Source organism: Peromyscus maniculatus, chromosome 14 (assembly GCF_049852395.1).
Source record: "Peromyscus maniculatus bairdii isolate BWxNUB_F1_BW_parent chromosome 14, HU_Pman_BW_mat_3.1, whole genome shotgun sequence".
Lineage (NCBI taxonomy): Eukaryota > Metazoa > Chordata > Mammalia > Rodentia > Cricetidae > Peromyscus > Peromyscus maniculatus.
In genome coordinates this window covers 54488744-54505783 of record NC_134865.1, presented here as the reverse complement: position 1 = coordinate 54505783, position 17040 = coordinate 54488744, and the positions used below count along the sequence as shown (strand labels likewise).

Sequence of the window (17040 nt, the reverse complement as noted above, 5' to 3'; positions counted from 1 at the left end):
ACTGCGGGGGGCAAACGCAGGTGTGCTCACAGATCAGACAAAGAGAAGGAAGGGAAGGCTCAGTACACAGAGAGGTGTCTGGAAAACTCCAGTGGAGACAAGGCAGTCACTCGGGCACGGAGCAGCAAGCTAGCAGCAGTCAGGGTGTACTGGGCACAAGCGGGGCTCAGGCCTTAGTTTGTTTTAAGAAGGCCCGAGGCTCACTCTGGCCCACATGTGCAGTACCTGGCAGCTTGGAACTTTTCTCTGGTCACAGCACAGGTGGCAGTGTCTGCATCAGCACACAGGGACTTTGTACTTTGACTGTAACAATGCCACCAAAAGGGAAAGTGTTTGCAAGAGGCAAAGTGTGCTTTAGCGAGATGTGGTGGCGCACGCCTTTGATCCCAGCACTTGAGAAGCAGAGGCAGGTGGATCTCTGTGAGGGCAAGGCTAGCCTGGTCTACAGAGTGAGTTTCAGGCTAGCCAGAGCTACACAGTAAGACCCTATCATGAAAACAGCCAAAACAATAATAATAGTAATAATAATGATAAAGAGAAGGAGGAGGAGCAGGAGGAAGAGGAAGGAGGAGGTCTGATGGAGTTGGGAGGCAGACGCTCTTCAGCACATATGGCACACTACATGCTTACATTTACATGAAACACACAGACTACACAAGTCTATAAAGAGAGAAAGTAGTAGTGATGGGGTGAGTCAGAAGATAGAAATGAGGAGTGACTGAAAATGGGTTTGGAGGTCTTTTCTAATCATGAAAAATGTTCTAACCGTTTATGGAGAGAGATGGTCACACAACTCTACGAATGCACCAAAAAATGCTGACTTGGACCGTTTAAACGGGATAGTAAGTGATGATGCAAAACGCTGTAAGAAAGCCCTTCATAAATAAGCACTGTAACTTCAGACATTTAGACGGCCTCTCCAGCCTCTCGCCAACAGAAGCCACTGCACACAAGCTGTGGTAACAACTGTCAGGTGAGCTGGAAAACCTAAAAGGAAATTGCAGGAAGACAAAGTCAGCTCCTTGTAAGGAGAAAACAAGCATGGAAAAGATGACGAAGATCCCTTCCTGAGGATTCTTACAATTGCTCTAAATCCTTTACTGTATGCTTCCTAAACAGAAAGGTTTAAGGCTTTTCAGTAATTGTGTCAATGTCGTATTACACACCTTGTTTTTTTCTCAAAAGCTCAAACAAAGTAATGCACAGTAAGTCAACTCCAGGAAAAATGGATTATGTACATCAACAATTACTGAGCAGATGAATGGATCCATATTATAAATTTGAGGATGTAGGGACTGGAGAGACGGTTCAACAGTTAAGAGCAGTGGCTGCTCTTCCAGAGAACCTGGCTTCGATTCCCAGCACCCACATGACAGCTCACAATTGTCTGTAACTCCAGTTCCACAGCATCTGACACCCTCATACAGACATACATGCAGAAAAGCACCAACGCACATAAAATAAAAATAAACTATATAATTTTTTTAAAATTAATTTGAGGATTTGATCAAAAGCTTAACAAAAAGAAAGGTTTTCTTATTGCACACCAGGGAGCACCCAAAATAATTTCTGCCTCCAAGACACCTACTTAAAAAATAGTTCTCGCCATTCCATACTGTCCCTCACGGTTAAAGCCATCACTCTTCCCACTCAACCCCCAGAATGCTTGGTGCCGCAACAACCAATCAACAGTTAACACACTACGTGACCAGACCCTCCAACGTACCCTCATTTCTCTACACCCCAAAGACCCACAATGGGTACACACAGTCATGCCCAATAGATCTTGCAGGCACAAACCTGTATCCTAACTACTCAGGAGGAGACACAGAAAGATCCCATGTTTAAGGTCTGCCTGGGTTACAGAGTAAGTTCAAGCCCAGCATGACTGATGCTCCAACTCTGAGGACAATGAAGAGCATCACCATAGTCTGTGATCACACCATCTGAATGCATCCAACCTATGAGGGGAACTGGTCTCTGTCCAAAACTGCCCCCAAAGAACCAACCCCTGGCCCACCCCTTGTCTAAAGCAGCAGACAACTACTGGGAAGGTATCAATTATTTTTAAATGTTTATTCTATGTATACATGTGTGCCTGAGTGTTAGTATACACAGCCCATGTGTGCAGGAACCCACAGACATTAGGAGAGTGCATCTGAGCCCCAGAGCTAGAATTAGGAGCAGGTGGGAGCTGCCATGTAAGAGACTGGAACTCAACCCAGTCCTCTGCAAACGCTGTAAGAACTTCTGAGCCACCTCTCCCGTCCCAAGGGAAGTATCGATGTAAAGAAACACATTTCTTCTTTACGGCTACCTCTAAAGAAACACATCTAATAAATTTAAAATGCTATTTATCAAAATATAGGACTGGTATTTTCAACATCTTTATTTGATCTTAAATTTTAAACCAATAGGTTCAAATACATTTTAAATGTCATCTGAAAAAAAACACTAACTAGAAATATAATGAGGCATTTACTTAGCTTACGAAGGCCTAAAATAATAAATTATCTAGGAGATGATACATTTTCCCAATATAGTATCTTTCCATTTAAATGAAATTGCTCTAGTCAAAGCTTTGTTTCTTAAGAGGCAGCTCTGCACACACTACCCAAGTAGCTCCCTGGCTTTATGCAGAAGGAAGCTCTTGGATTGCCTAGAGAGCCAAAATACCAAGTTTCCCAGGAAGCTGTCCAGGCCTCAAGGATGAATCCCAGAGAACCTCTCACCAGCCAGCCACAGAACATGCTGGCCCATGAGCTAAGTGGTTCCAGACATCCCAAAGTCTTTAAGATGGCAGTCAGTCTTCTTTCCACCAACAGGACTATCACAGCCTTTTCTGCCTTCATTTAATCTCCAGAATTCTGAGAAAGGCAGATACTTCCCCATTTCACAGATGAGGAAACCCAAGTTCATGAGCACTGACGCACCAGTCCACTGCCTACTTGATGTCAACAAGCATCTCATACTCAACATGTACAAATCAACTCTGAACTTGAACTCCCCACCCAAACCTGCTCCTCTAGTCGCCGCCACTTTGGTCCACGGCACCTCTATGACTCCAGCTGCTCTGGCAAAAGCAGTGTCATCCCTGACTGCACACTTGCAGGGCGCACCATCTCCCCAGTAAACCAGGTCAGCCCCAGGGCCACACCCGGGGCCCAGCCCTTCTCCTCACCCCCACTTCTGCTACCCCATTCCTCGTTTCCACCCACCCCCTCCTGGCTCTATGAACCCCTGTCCAGAGAAGCTGTCCTTGAACACAGTTTTAGGGGCTGGAGAGATGGCTCAGCCATTAAGGGCACTGGCTGCTCTTGCGGAGGGCCCAGGTTCAATTCCCAGCGTCCACATGGCAGCTCACACCATCTGTAACTCCAATCCCAAGGGAATCTGACACCCTCTTCTGTTCTCCACAGGCACTGTACCCATGTGGTACACAGACATAAGGGTTTACAAAACACTCACACAAAAAAAAAGTAAATTAAAAAATAAATAAAAACACACTTTGTGCAGAACCCCCTCCCCAGGGTGTCACCTCCCCAGAGCTGCCTGCTGGTAGGCCCCTCTGACCAAAGGGTATCTTCCTGTAAGGCACTCGAAGAGAGCAGCCCACAAGTAAATGAAAGAACAGCAGAACTCCACGTAGCATGCAGCAGAACCAAGGCTGGGACGGACCTTCGGTGTTCTTTGGCAACAAGGAGACCAGATTTACAGCAGCCAACAGCATCCCTCCCTCATGGGAGGAAATCCTTACACTTCACTTAGCATAACTGAATCTTTTAATGGAGAATCAATACTACGTTGGATTCCCAACAACAAATTAAAATGGAAATGCTAACTTTACAAAGACACCAGTTTTCCCACTAGGCCAGTGGTTCTCAACTTTCCTAACGCTGCAACTCTTTAATACAGCGCCTCATGTTGTGGTGACCCCCCTCAACCATGAAATTGTGTTTGCTGCTACTTCATAACTGTAATGTTGCTACTGTTATGAATGATAACATAAATATTTTTGAAAACAGAGGGTCACCAAAGGGGTCACAACCCACAGGTAGAGAACCACTGTACAGGGTAGCCTAAACATGGGCTATCCGGCAGCACGGGCAAATGCCAAGTTGACTGGCAAAGCACTGGCACTGAGTCCTCCAGCACGTCTGCATCTGGTGAGCATGTTTCAAGAGCACCGTGCACAAGCATGTGGTGCTCTCAGACTCAGAGCAGAGCACCCCCGAGGCAGGCTTCTCACAGCAGACCCTGTGACCTCCCAATCACAGGGTACGAGTGAGTCTCTTGGGTGATACTAGTAACACGAAAGAAGGCTGGAGGACCCAGAAGTGTCGTCACCAAAATGACCTGGAAGGAAACTGTCCAGAGCCAAGACTAAATAGTGATTAGTGGCAGGCGGCGGTGGTGGCACACGCCTTTAATCCCAGCACTCAGGAGGCAGAGGCAGGTGGATCGCTGTGAGTTCGAGGCCTGCCTGGTCTACAAAGTGAGTTCCAGGAAAGGAGCAAAGCTACACAGAGAAACCCTGTCTCAAAAAACAAAAACAAAACCAACACAAAAAAAGATAGTGATTAGTTTTGGATCAGAATGAAACTATTACTTAAAGAACTAACCATTACAGAATTTTCTTGCTAAAATGTCTTAAAAGTTAAAAAAAAAAAAACTAAATCTTTCTTAAAGAGCTTTCAAAAATGTTTCTAGTATCAACTACTCAAATCTACCTTAAATCTCATTGATTACAACAATTAACTCATACAAGGTTAACAGTAGGTTCTAAAGAAAACTCAATTCAGCCCACCAAACCCCTAAAGCAGAGAGTGCTTGGGGTGTAGGTATACAACAATGAACAAACAAAAGAGTAAGATCTAGAAGGTTATGACCCATCCCGACAGCTGACGGCGAAACCCAGGGCTACCCAGAACCAGGGAGGTGTCTAGGTTCTCCAGGAATGGACTGGATGTGGAAGTGGGAGAAACAAAGACTTGGAACCCCCTGGGTCTTCGGGGAAACTGTAGCCAAGATACATTACAGGCAGTTTCCTTTAGTTTTCTTAATTAGAAAAGCACTTGATAAAATAAATTTTGCCAAAGCCTATCTCCTTGGAAACCAGGAAACAACACTGTCTCTTTTTTTCTCCACATAAAGAACATTTAATAAGGACTATTTCCATAATAAACAGCTTCAACTGTTTTGTGTCAGAAGTAAAACAGGTAGCCTTCACTAAATGAATACATAGGCAAGGGCTGGAGAGATGACCCAGTGGTTAAGAGCACTCACTACCTGCTCTCCAGAGGACCTGGGGGTTAGGTTACTGATACTCACAGAGGAGCTCACAGTTGGACTGTAACTCCAGCCCCAAGGGATCCAACACCCTCCTCTGGCCTCAGTGGGCACCAGACATGCACGTGGTGCACGTACATACATGCAGGCATACATACAAAATATAAATGTTAAGAAAACGCAGATAACTTCTAGAGACGTCATTGAAGACCCTTCCCATGAGGCTATGAAAAGAGTTAACAAGTAGAGTTGGGAATGAATACCCAGTGAGGGGCTAAGGAGACCACTCAGTCAGTAAAGTTCAAAGGCTTGAGGTCCATCCCCAGAACCCACAGAAGAGCCAAGTGTGGTAGGGAGGTGGTATGTACAGGCAGATTCCCTAGGGCTTGCTAACCAGCCAGCCTCACCGACTCCAGATCTCCAGCCTAGTGAGAGACCTGTCTCAAAAAATAAAAAGATAAAAACAAAAAATGCATGGTACCCGAAGAACCACCCCCAAGGCTGACCTCTGGCCTCTACACAGAACACCCACTGAGTTAACATCCAACCATCAAGATCAATTCAAGGTCCTTTCTGAAGCTTCCTCAAGACATCGGACTCTGCATGTTCTCTGCCAGTCAGGAGATGCTGGAAACAGCTCTTACCATATACTGCTTTCAAATTCTGTCATTTAAATCACTTTACTTCCTTCCCTAAATGAACTTAAGGGAAGGAAAAGACAGACAACAAGAAACTGACTTTTCTAAAGAGCATCAGGACAAGGTATCTTTAAAAAATAAAAAAAATAAAAATAAAAAAAAAATAGCCAGGCGGTGGTGACACAGGCCTTTAATCCCACAAGTGGATCTTTGAGTTAGAGGCCGGCCTGCCCTACAGAGGGAGTTCTAGGACAAACAAATCGACACAGAGAAACCCTGTCTTGAAAAACTAAAAACTCAGGACAGCCAAGAGTTGAACACAGCCAGCCGAAAGGAAGACAGTTCTGACATACTACAGGCTGTCACCCTTGAGGACACGGTGCCTAGTGAAATAAGGCAGCCACTTAGGGGGCTAGGATAGGAGGGAGTGGGGGGCTGCCTGATGTACAGTGTCAATTCCCGAGCTCTAGTTCACAAAAGCGGGAGTGAGTTTACCACACTGAACTATACACGCGTGTTTTTACCACATCGTTTTAGTGGACCAAACAATTACCAAACTGAATGGACAAGTCCCAGCCACACTGCAAAATTGCCCGCCCCTTACCTGTGGGCGGCGGGTTCTAGATCTCTTCCAAGCTACCTTTTCCAGTAAACAGAACTCTACTGAAGAGTGGCCAGTGGGGGATGGAACTCTCCTTTTCAGCTATCCAAAATGAAACTTCAAAGACCCCAGGGGCTACACTGCTACAATGATTCACCTGGTTGTCAAACACAGATCCAAAAAGCATATAAAGCCACTCTGGAAAACAGCAAGACATAATCACCTGCCAAGCGTCTTCCAACACCCACCCGCCCAGCGTCTTCCAACACCCACCCGCCCGATTACCCTGCTCACCCTGGACCTTGCTGTGATGCACCAGCCATAGCATCCCTTATTACCTCCCAACATATACCCAAGCTGCTTCGGGCTACATTATTTTGAAAACACCCTCCAGAACAATCCCACCAAAGTAAGTTAGACCCCACCCATGAACTGTTAACACACACACACACACACACACACACACACACACACACCCCTCCTCCCCCACAAGCACTCTTAGTGACTCTTAGCCACTTAAACATGATTTTCCTTATACAAATCATCACCCTTCTTATACTGCTACAAGTCAGCACTGAGGTCCTACGTTTAAAGATAAGAATGAAACTGAAGTCACATAGGAATTTCTCTAACTGGAGACTGGGTTAGGAACCAAACTCAAGCTTGGGCACAGTTCCCTCACACAACTGAGCTTGGGGTCACACCCCCATCACTGCTGCCACCAACACACACACACACACACACACCATCAGCTACTCAGAAGACAAACTAGTGAAATCTGCCCAAGTCTCCAGTGGAGCCTGGAAAGAGGGAAAGCTTGATCAGCTCCACACTGACCCTCATTTCAGGACAGACAGGTGTTTTTCTCAGAGTCTCTGGGTGACAAGCAGTATGGTAGCATATGGTTCAGGAGTCAGAACTGGGCTGCTTTGCAGGGAGGGGAAGTAGACCTGCTGGGGACTGACCCCACAGCCTCACAAATGCTAAGCAAGTCCTCCACACCACAGAGCCCACAACTCTGCTTGTGAGTCTATGAGGAAACGCTGACGTTCCGTTTAGTCCTTGAAGGTACACCCAGGTATCTTGAGCATCCTCTTACAGAAACCTCCTAATAAACAGGACTCTTCCCTGAAGACAGTTCAGTACTGCTTCTCTGGGTGCATGGAAGGAAATGCAAGGGGCTTAGAATACACTCAAGTGAAATCTACCATTTATTATATGAAAGCATTAATCACAGAAAGGTAATATAGGAAGCTAAGGTAAAGGACACTAATCAGGGCTGTGGGTGTCCATCAGTGGTAGAGCACCTGCCTGAGTTCAATCTCCTTTACTGGATAAGGTGGAGGTGGGAGGTGGAGGAGGAAGGATGGGAGAGAGGGAGGAAGGGAAGAAGGGAGGGAGGGATCCCCAATGACAGTAGAGTCCCAGACTCCAGGACCATGAGCAACTGGCACACAGTCCTCCCTCTGCTTTTGAATTTCTCAATAGCCACTTCTGAGATCAGAACTCATTATCAAAGGAAGCAAGGCTCTGAATGAACCACAAAAACAATCAATGGGCACACCTGTTCACACTCTGGTAAAGGGCTCAGCTCAAGAAACAAAGGAGGCCCAGGAAACTGTGGCTGGATGTCCTTACAGCCACAGCAGTCTCTGAGCAACCCCTCTGCAAAACCAGCAACTCTCCATCTCCAAGCCAGTATTCCTCAGAAAGCTTAGTCTCCCATCTAACATTATGTAAGTGCCTGTTTCCCACAACTTAAAGATAGGCATCCTACAGATCTAATTAGAGAGAGAACTGTAGCATAAGTAACCAATTAGGAGCCATCAGCTGGAAGTTCTCATCTCAGACCTCCAGAAGCAACAGCTCTGCCTTCCTTACAGAGCACCACCAAGACCCTCATGCCCCTCTGTGCCATTTTGGAATCACCTCTCTAAATCTTTAAGAAAACACATTCATTCCCATACTCAGGAAGCAGAGGCAGGCAGATCTCTGTGAGGCCAAGGGCAACCTGATCTACATGGTGGTTCCAGGCTAGCCAGGGTGACAAAGTGAGACCCTGTCCCAAAAGAAAATCTCTTTGCCTCTGGGGTCATATTATCCCATCTGGACAGAGGAAATGGAGAAGATGGATAATGACACAATGAAAAGGCCAAGTTTTCTCTCCCTCCAAAGACACACTCAGATGTTTTTCCTCACCTTCCCAGTTGCAAAGCAGACTAAACTCTGTCGTTCTGTGCCTTGCTCAAATGGCCTGTGTTCAAGAGAGCTGGAGCCAGGGGAATTGTTCCCACCTTCCCATGGCTCACATACCAGATCTCATCAAAAGTGCATCCCAAAAAAATGAGCTATCAGGAATAATCAACTTAAATGTACATCTGAAAAGCAAAGTGCCATACAAGGATGTTTTGTTTTTAATTATCCAGGCATACAACTGAAAGCAAAAAGACCATGAGGCCCATTCCCAACGTGCAAAAAGCAGAAGTGATTTGCCTGGGTTGGGCCGTCAATCTTCAGAGATACAGCACACAACCTCTTTGTGAATCCTGCAATGAAGTTGCGCTTTCCCCCTCCACCCCAGAACGGGGCGGCCCCTCTCCTAAATGTCCATCTTCAGCCAGCAGGGATGTTTCTTCTCTCCAGACTCAGATCACAGCAGGGGGTAGGATGTCCTACACAAGCCGGCTGGGTTGCCCAGAGAGGGCTCCAACAACCAGCACCTGCTGCATCTGCAATCCTCCACCCGACTGCCCCTCACCCCAACACACACCCCATGCAACCCTTCCCCAGAGCTAATGGACAAACCACAAGTTGCCATTGTTCCAGAAACAAGGCAAGGACAACTCCTTTCTTTTGCAAATAAACTTAAGAAAAGATGGACAACAAGAAAGTTTGACTCTTCTAAAGAGCACCAGGACACCAGATGATAAAGGTGTCTTTAGAAAATAATAATAATAAAGCCTCCATGTTCCACCGAGCAGAAACTTTAACTAAGGATTCCTTTTTCCATAACTAAGCAGAAACTTTAACTAAGGATTCCTTTTTCCATAACTAAGCTATCTGAGCAACTCCAAAGCTCAGGTACCAAACAGGACATCGATGCCACCTTCAGAGCTTTCCAAACTAAATGTAGCTATTATTTCCTTCAGTTTTGCTTCTCCCTTACTTAGTATTTAATAATCATGGAATACTTAAGTATGAGGAAGAAGAGGAAACAAACTTCAGCACAGTAGAAAAAGAACAAAAGTGAAACAGAGGAGCATGTTTAAAGCAGGAAGGCCACTTGCCCTGAATCTGGCTGTATCCAGTTTTATAACCTACAAATCATGTCCACTCCCTGGGCTTGGAGCTCCTCACTTGCAAAGTGGGAAGACTAGACCAAAGGAATTATGCTCCAACTCCCTCCAGCCACCCATGAATCTGCTCATCACAGGGTAGGAAAATGCAATTGCAAATGAGACTTTAGTTACAAAGTATTTTTATACACACATTCTGGTAGAGTACTGTAGCAAAGCTGCCACCCAAATGTGAGCTCAAGCTGCAGCACAAGACAGAGAGCTCGGAACCAGGGGTTCAGCTATTTTTAAAGACCACCCCAGCCAAGTGGCAGAGCAGGTATTTGAAAGCCACACCTTCTGAAGACAAGTATTTCAAACCTTTTAAATAAGTTGAAAAATCAGAACTGCCCCATGTGTAAGACCTCGGACTCCAGGGGGTATCTTCATACCCTAAGCTATGGGAGGATCCATGAGCCTGGAGACCAACAGTTCCCTGAGGCCAAGAATGATCATGCCCACCACTGGAGTCACAGAAACCAAGAGAAACACTTCACGGATGGATGGCGGCACTCAGTAAACACCACTTGCCTGGCAAGGCTCAAAAGGTTACAAATGAAGGGAAATTAGAGGACAATTTATTTTTCATATTTTGAGATTCAGCTTCTGTTATGAGGAACAAAACAAAGGAGCTTGCTCCATCCGAGTTCAAGCGCTTAGGGGGTGGGGGGAGTTGCTATTTGTCTTCCTTGGCAAAAATCCAATCTGGCCAGTGAACCAAAATGCTCAAATCTAAGAAGTAACCTGAAAACCTTCGTGATAGCCATACCATGTGTGCGATGGCTGGACCTTTGATAATAAAAATACAGATAGGCAAGAGGCACCAAAGCCTTATCATTCACCACATAAACCTTCCACTAAGTTAGCCAAGAATTTGATCTCAGAGTTTGCTGCCACTCATACTGCTACTGTCTGGGCTCCAAGAGGTCATTTAAAAAAATCATTGATTTAAAAATATAAACTGCAACTGAAAATACAACATATGTACTCCTTAACTCAACCAAGATCCCAGAGCTTATACAACTGCTAATCTCAAGCCATCTTCAATCTACAGAATGTTGTCAGTTATTAGGAAGCTCTTTAAAAAGTTGCTCCAAAAAAAAAAAAAAAATCAAGCAAGAAGACTACACCACCACTACACACGTAATTCAAAGCAAACATGAAATAAATATAAAAGCCAGGAAATACCACTGAAAATGTGAGTCAAAGGAAGAGTTAAAACTAATCTCAGAATGTCATTTTAGTGACATGAGGACGATTTACTTCCAAGAGTTCAAGTCAGCCTTCCACAGAACCTTGACATGGAGTCACAGCTTGACTAAATCTGAAAGTTCAGGGCCCCAGGACCATGATTCCCAACTCAAAGAACAGGCCCCGGAACTGCAGAGCAGCTAACACCTACTGACTGTCTCTGGCCACTTGCGAAACCCGTTTTCTCTTTCTTGGTCGACTGGAGAAATCTAATTAATGACAGTCAATTTCAGGAGTCCTTTAGTGAGGTAAGAGAAAAAAGCCTTCAGTGACAGAGAAGGAAGTCAGCACTCCAAACGTCTTATTTTGCCCTAACCGTTTATGTTCACACCATCACCCAAGTCATTTTAAAACACTATTGTTAATGCCTTAGTGTCAATAACGTATTTCATGGGAAAATGCTTTAGTAATAATATTCTAGTTAATAACTGGGCTGTCACCTCATAGTTGGACACATCAGTGACCATAAACTGCTTTACTTAAACCTTTTAACTGCTCTGCATAATCCTATCAGGATTTTTTCCATCCTAGTAAAGGCATCTTAATTGCAGCTTTCAGGGAAAGGAAAAGGGGATGTGGGAGAGTCGTTAAACCAAGATACAGAAAATCATTCCTGTCCCTAAACGAGGTTGCAGGAGCAATTCGGTTAAGACTTTATGTTGTGGTTGTCCAAAACATTCAGCCAGAGAACCTTTGTACTGGAAGATACTCCCTCCATTGGAGAAGACAGGAGAAAGTTGACACTGAACTCCCACTGAGTACCAGTATAAAAAAGAATGGCTTTAAGACTCTGAGTCAGAGTTTCAACATGAAAGGCTCGCTTTATAGAGGAAACGCCAACCCCAGTTCATCCAGATAGACCTGGAACCTGATGAAAGCCGACACCTCCCTCTGAAATTTGCATCGCATCACTGGCTCGAGTTTAGAAATATAATCGTGTACCAGGTAGTATGAATTTCAGTGAAGGCCGCCTCTCAACTAGACGTCAGGAAAAAATCAAATCTACAAAGCCCCAAGGCAGTCTAAAAGCTACCCATCCCCAAATGCTTCCCCTTCCAAAAGGAATGCCAACAATCCAGCACAACACCTCCCTTGAAAGCTATTTCCCGTGCCTCTGGTTTTGGACACGGTGAGCCCCGATGAAATTTCAACCTGCCCAACGCGACTGCTTGCCCACGTCGAAATGCCACGGAGCGATTTACGATGCTGGCAAGTTGCCTTTAAGGTCAGGAGCGAAGTTGGACAGGGCAAAAAGAGAAGTTCTCTATGCAGCACCCTTACGCCTCTCGACCCTCGGGAGGTTTACTTCCTCCAAGAAACGCAGGTTGGAGCATCCTCGGATCTCAGTCTCCAGGATCCCCCAAGAGGCAAATGAACACCCTCAAGACCGCAGCCGAAGGTCTCCCTAACCCACCATGAGCCAACTGGGGCCTTGCTCCCTCCAGCACACCTGCAAAGCGCTCACCGGGTGATGGATGGGGAAGGGTCGCTCCGAGGAGCCCAAAACCGCAGGGTGAGCACGGCCACCAAGCGGGGACACGGGGCTCAGGGCCTCTAGGGGAGCAGATCCGGATCCCAAGGTGAGGACGCGCGCGCGCGCGCGCGCGCGCCGGGCGCGGTGGAGCGCAGACTCGCCCCCGCCGGGACCGCGATCCCCAGCACGCCACCAAATCGGAAATCAAACTTTCAGCGGCTGTGAGCGTCCCGCTCCGGGGCCGAGAATCCCCGGCCAGGGACGGCACAGGGGACTGTCAGGAGTGCCGCCCCGCCCCCCCACTCCCAGCCCTGCCCCCGGGGCCACTTACCGCTTGGCCTGGGCTTCCCGGTGCTGCTGCGCGTCCGGGGCGCGTCGTCCGCGCGCTCTCCCTGGGGAGAAAAGAGAAAGCGTGCAGACGGTCGGGGCGCGCTCGCTCGCTCGCCGCCTCCTCTGCGGAGATCCGAGGCTCCGAGCGCCCGGCGTAGGGGCCGCGGGGGCGGGATCAGCGCGGCTCCCCAGCCGGGCTCCGAGGACGGACGGCCCGCAGTGGCCGGGCTTTGGGCGCCGTGGGGGGTGGGGGGTGGGTTGGCCCACAGGGACCAGTCCCCGGGCATCCACTATTGTGCAGGCGCCCGGGCCCCAGCTCGCGCCCTCGAGCCCCCCATCCCGCCCCCCAGCTCCCGGGAACGACGAGCGCGCGGGCGCCCAGGGAGCGTCCCGGCTGCGGAGCTCCGCGCAGGGCGCGGTGGGGGGGTGGGGGGGTGGGGGGGAGTTGAGTGGCCGCGGGGGAGGGGACAGGTAACTGCCCACGGGGGGCTGGAGGACCCGCGCAGGGACGACGCGGGAAGGGAGCCCGGGACGGCGGCGGTGGGCGCGCTGCGGGCGGCCTCCGAGGCCCACCCAACCCCCCTCCCTCGACCCTCCCCACCCCGGGACTCGGCGCCGCACTGACTTTCCGCTCACTCGCTCACGCACGTACTGAACTCGCTCACAAAGTTGCCGGCGGTGGCGGCGCTGCACTGGCCCTTCTCCCCGCCCCATCCCTTCCCTCCCTCCCTCCCTCTCTCTCCTCCCTCCTTCAGTCTCGGGTGAGATCACCGCGGCTGGGTTCTGCGCTCCGGCAAGTCTCGCGAGACTCGAGCCCAACTCGGGCCGGGGGGGGGGGGGTGAGGGGGGAAGTGGAAGCAGGGTAGTGAGGACCGCGGAACTTCTGGTTGCCATGACGACTCCACCGCCCGGTGCTGTTTTCACCTGCCTCCTCCGCTGCCCCGGGCCTAGCAGTGGGGAAGGGAAGGCTGGAGGGCTTCGGTAGACCTGCGCCGCGGAGCTGGGTGCTTTTGGCCGGAGAGGTTCTGCGACTCTAGAAGCCAGGACATCTCTCTACAAGTGCCCACCATGATGTACTCAGTTTATCAGCCTTCCTGCGTAAAAATTCTCATTCCCCAGCCCCCGCAAGATGCCTTCCTTTCCGCATCCTAACGCCCCCACGAGACAGCTCCTTGGGCACATGGCTCACTTATGTTGGTATTCTCAACGCCTCTGCAGACTTTTTGCCTAGTAGGTATTTTGTGTCTGTTTTTTTTTTTTAAATGAAGGTAATGGTCCTTGTGTGTCTGCAGTACCTTTACTTCGCCTAACCCTGACTAGTCCCTGGAATTAATACGTCCGTTTCTGCACTACAGTCAATTTTTTTTCTCTGCTAAACTTCTGCTCCCATTTCTGCTCAAATCTTGTCTTTTTCTTTGGTTACCATCTCTCTTTTCTCTTTGTCTCATTAAAACCTTGTTCACCATAGGGAAGGGCAGGAGACAAAACTAAAAAATAATAATAATAATAGCAATTACGAATCCTCAAACTTTATACCTAATTCCAAAATGATATTGAGGGGCTGGAGAGATGGTTCAGTGGTTCAGAGCACTGGCTGCTCTTCGAGGGGACTGGAGTTCAATTTCCAGCACCCATGTGGTGAACCAACAACCATTCATAACTCCAGTTCCAGGGGATCTGACACCCTCCAAGGACACCAGGAATGTCACATGGAGCACAGACACACTTGCAAGGCAAAAATATACATAAAATAAAGAAGTTCGGGTTGGGAATTTAGCTCAGTGGTAGAGCGCTTGCAAGACCCTGGGTTCGATCCTCAGCTCAAAAAATAAAATAAAATAAAATAAAAATAAAGAAGTTCAAACAGCTATTGATTGAAATCTCATTCTGTGTCTAAATGGGAGAGACTTTTCTGTGGTGATTGTGTATTACTGCCTAAGTGATATGCTGCAGCTGACAGAAGTTAAGCATGAAGTTTTGATGCCAACAAAGATGAATAAATACAAATTTCATTTTATATATATATCAGAACTCACACTATGAAAAAAGAGAATTCATCCCTAAACGTCAATATGGGGAAATTGTTAATCCCATACATCTAGAAACCTAAAGAATGAACCTAAGTATGTAAAGACTAAACAGTTAAGGCTTTTAGGTTACCTATGGCGATGGCGTGTCGTGTGTGTGTGTGTGTGTGTGTGTGTGTGTGTGTGTGTGTGTGTGTGTGTGTGTGTGTGATGGGAGAAGGAGGTGCCCGGCAGGACAAGAGTGTGGAGGTGACAGCATTTTGTGGAGTCGGTTCTCTCCTTCCACTTTTATGTGGGCTTTGGGGATCAAACTCAGGTCACCAGCCTTGCAAAACCCTCTCCCTGCTGGGTCATCCCTGCCTGAAAGTTTTTATATTAGAAACTTCAATGAAAGTGGGGCTTGAGTCCTGTGCTGCTAATAATTGAGACTCCTTGAGGAATTTACTGTGTCTGATACTACATCTGTAAAAATCGAGAGGTGGCCCACATGTTAAGTTATTACAGCTTTAAAATTCTGTAGCACTCAGACCTATAAAAAGTTTCCAATAAATGACAGATATTTCCCTTTTATATTGAACTATAAAAAAGCAAATGAATGTTTCATTTTATAGTAGGTCATTTTCACTATGTTTTAGCTACATGTTGATAATTTTATATTATCTCAACAACAAAACTATAGGCCCTGTAATAGCAATTTTAAAGGGTATGCATTATTGGTGGTTCATTTTTTACACTCAGAACAGGTTCCTTGTTGTTTAATAAACATGTCAATACAAGTAAAAGACAAACGTGAGTGAATGCAGACTTACAACAAGACAGCTGCGAGAAAGAAGGAGAGAGGGGTCAGGGGTTAAGAGCACTGGCTGCTCTTCTAGAGGTCCCGAGTTCAATTCCCAGTAATCTCATGACGGCTTCTGGGCATGATTGGCTAGGTGCATTCATGTAGAATACTGGGAATTGAACCCAAGTCCTCTGGAACATCAGTCAGTGCTCTGAACCACTGAACCATCTCTCTCTTCTTGGTTCCCTGACCAGGAAACTTCCAGCTACAGAAGGGAGACAGGATGGGCATTGGGTTCACAGCTTATCAGGAACTGAACCATCTCTCTTTAAAACATTTTTATTTATTTTCTTATGCATGCACACATACGTGTGTGGGTGTGTGGGTGCCATAGCACACATGTGGAGGTCTGAGGACAACCTGTAGGTCAGCTCTCTCCTTCAGCCCTGTAGATTCTGGAAATTGAACTCAAACCATCAGGCTTGGTTGTCAGGTCCCTCTAACCACCAATTCATCGCACTCTACCATCAGTCCATGGATCTGTTTTAAGGATCAAACCTTCATCAAACTACTGGATCATATAAGTCAGTTCTTCTTCATGAATGTAACATAGTTTTGCCCTTAAAAAATGGCTGGCCAAAGGGTTGGGGTTTTAGCTCAGTGGTAGAGCGCTTGCCTAGCAAGCACAAGGCCCTGGGTTCGATCTTCAGCTCCAAAAAAAAAAAACGGCAGTGGTGGTGCACACCTTTAATCCTAGCACTCAGGAGCTCGGGAGGCAGAGGCAGGCGAATCTCTGTGAGTTCGAGGCCAGCCTGGACTACCAAGTGAGTTCCAGGAAAGGCGCAAAGCTACACAGGAAAACCCTGTCTCAAAAAACCAAAAAAAAAAAAAAAAAAAAAAAAAAAAAAAAGTGCTGGCCAGCACAGTCCTGTTCTCGAGGCCACCTGTTTTATGAATCCCAGAGAGCCCTTTGAAACAAGTGACCCACGTATGAGCCAAATCTGTTAACTTTCTCCGGTGCTCTTTATGAGGCCCTGGTGAAGGGTGTTGGATTCCAAACTCCAGTGTTGGTTAAAAGTGAAGGTTTTGTTGGTTCGGTCTCCTGGAGTTTAAATCTGCCTTAATATGGGATTCCTTATTCTCCCAGCTACAGAATCGTGCTCATTACATGTCTGAAACACCACTTGCTTTATAATCAATTGGCTTCCCATGCTGAATTACAGAGGAGCCACTGTGCTTCCCTCTCCACTCTCTTACCCTATAAAGACTGTGTCACGCCGCACCTTCTCCCTCATCAAGCCACTGTGGGCTGCT

The 17040-nt window shown here is 47.2% G+C and overlaps 1 protein-coding gene across 8 annotated transcripts in view; it reads right to left on the bottom strand.

Moving 5' to 3' along the window:
* The window catches only part of Sipa1l1 (signal induced proliferation associated 1 like 1), a 309410-nt gene extending 295752 nt beyond the window's left edge, over window positions 1-13658 (bottom strand). For 4 of the 8 annotated variants that reach the window (XM_076550988.1, XM_006973074.4, XM_076550983.1 and 1 more), the window contains exons 1-2: window positions 13544-13658; window positions 12920-12980 (exon numbers count right to left, since the gene is read on the bottom strand). The gene's annotated coding sequence lies outside the window, so the exon portion shown is untranslated. Of the gene's footprint in view, window positions 1-12579; window positions 12890-12919; window positions 12981-13543 lie in introns of those variants that run through there. The other 4 variants (XM_076550984.1, XM_015991911.3, XM_076550987.1 and 1 more) reach the window with 3 other exon arrangements.
* Window positions 13659-17040: the final 3382 nt, after the last annotated feature.